The sequence below is a fragment of the Formica exsecta genome, unplaced genomic scaffold (assembly GCF_003651465.1).
Source record: "Formica exsecta isolate Colony F162 unplaced genomic scaffold, ASM365146v1 scaffold594, whole genome shotgun sequence".
Lineage (NCBI taxonomy): Eukaryota > Metazoa > Arthropoda > Insecta > Hymenoptera > Formicidae > Formica > Formica exsecta.
In genome coordinates, this window is record NW_021853215.1 from 67,532 (window position 1) to 70,062 (window position 2,531).

A 2,531-nucleotide genomic window follows, 5' to 3' on the forward strand; every position below is an offset into this window, starting at 1 on the left:
CTCGCTTACTGGGATAAGAAAAAGGAAAAGGAAGAATAAAAGAGAATAAAAATATATTTTAACAACAGTTAATTCTAAATAATGTTTGGGTGAATCTTTATGATGATTCGTCCACCAATTGAATATTTTAAATACATTTTGTAAAGCCAGCATTTTTTCTGCCAGTCTGCAGCGTAAAGATCAAGTATCGCGGCTTCTTCAGCTGAGAGGCGGCTTTCACGGTCCACGAATGCTTGGTCGTATTATGCAATAGAGGAAATTCGTATAGATCCCAAGAGCGAAAACTCATATTTAAGTATCGCCCGCTTTCCAACGCGCGTAGCAAGGATAGTTTATTGACCTCGCTCAATATTACATGTGGCATACGCCATTGTATCTTGAATAATTCGATATCAGCTTCAGCCGAAGCATGCCCAAATATGCAATTGTTGTCGTTGCGCGAACGTATCAGAATTAATTCGTGACAAACGTTAATCACAACTCACTTATAATCTTCGCAAAAACCCAGTAGTATGTTTAGCGGCACGCAAAAATTGAAGTAAGCTTCAGCAGCATTCTGTGATATATTCCACGCAGCATTCTCCAAGATTTTACCCCTTTCGGCAGTTAGAGAGACATAGTTTTTAATCGTGGGAGTTATTCCAACGTTTCTGTTGCGATCAATCTCCACACCGTCGAGTTCATATCGAAGTTCATCAAACATAAACGCGACACAATTGTTGCCCAATATCACTCTTCCCCCTTCAGCTACTTTACGCACCATCAACTTTCCCTCGACGTATAGGAAACTTTCACACGGTAACGTGTACCAATCTTGATGTTGTATCGGTATCCGTATCTCGTCGCTATATCCAAGCGTTGTGTTGGCGTATGGATTGTACGTATGAGTCTCAATCTTGACGATACGGTCGTCAAAGATCGGCTAGCCTCCGGTATTCAAGATGTCAATCATATCGTTCAAGTATTTCGTACGACGAATCCCAATGATTTTAAAAACTCGCGATTCAACGCGCTGAGCTTCTTTTTAGCGTAACCGGATATCTGATTATTGTCACCCGATACCGCAGTCACTCGCCTTCCCGCAAAAATATTGTCCCTCGCAAAGATATTGTCTCTCGCGTGCTCCGTGCTTTTGTTCAACACAAGCATTTCATTTGTCAAACGCTTTATTTTTGCCGCCGCCGTATATGCAATCTTACGGTAATTTCCTCTCCTCGAAAATCGAGCAAATGTCCTTCTTGATCAACAATGCGTTTCGTTAAATCAGTAATGCTCCTATGATAATGCTCCTTATGACGATTGGTAGATAAATGATCTGTGCTGGCGTTTCCGATATCTTATATCCTGCCGGCACGCTCGGTGAAAATTCATGTATCGTGTGTACGCGCTTGTCATTGCTGTACGCGCCAGTGGAAAGAAACTAACAAAATATTGGAAAAAACCTTCCAAATATTGACAGAAATCCTAAATTTCAAGAGTGTTAAACTCTGAATCAAAATCAATTATAATACAACATTTCCAGTACGGAAAAAATATTAATTGACACAAATACTTTGATTATAATTTTGATAGGCCGTGTGATTGTATTCTATATTTGCAACATTCTGTCCAAAATATCGCACTAATTCCTTGGGCGGTCGAAGATTTCCAAAACTATCGAAATATACTACACGATCTTCCCTCTTTGCATACGCAACCCAATGAGTACCGGAACCATCGATGTCTTCGAAGTTGACGATATCGTTCTCATTTCGCCGTACACCGTTTATCGGTAAATTATTGCGCATAAAAACGCTTCTAAAAAGTGGTATACGCATACGTCTTGCAAGTTGTTCCAATTGTGCATTGGTTGTTACACCGGCAGGCATTTGTATCATTATTTTGACGTTTTTTTTCTTAACCGCTGTTGAGAACCCTCGTCCACGCTTGTATGAAGCGAGATAAAGTCCGTGACCTTCCATGGCGCGATTATGACGTTGCATTTCTTCGAGCTGACGTTGCGCCGCCTTGCTATCGTCCACCGCCTTTGCGATTCCAGCTGCTCCGCCAGCCGAACCGAGAAATCCTTTGTAACTCGAAATCAAATAACGTAATTACGATCTACAAAAGTAAAAAGGAGCACAGCGCAAAGTCAGCACTTCGTAAGCTGTTGCGCGCGCTCCCAAAACCGCAATTAAATGCAATGTATGCAATTCGTTGCAATATGCAATTAAGACATCGCGACCTAGTACCAAAAAATCACCTACTTTCAGACAATAAAAAGAGAGATAACGAGTACCTCGGGGCCGTATTCCGAAACTAAGTGGTGACGCGTATACTTGAAGAAACTGTGAGATTCTGCAAGCGCCGATATAGTTACACCGCCGAAGCATCACCAACCCGAACTCTACGATACGTAAGCTGTACAAATAAATCTTTTTGCACGGAATCTCTGCCTCGTGTTTCTCGACACTCGGAGTCCCAACTCCTAAGACGAACCGAACCCTTGGATCATCCTCAAAATTCCCGTTGTACCCGGAGAGGCACAACAA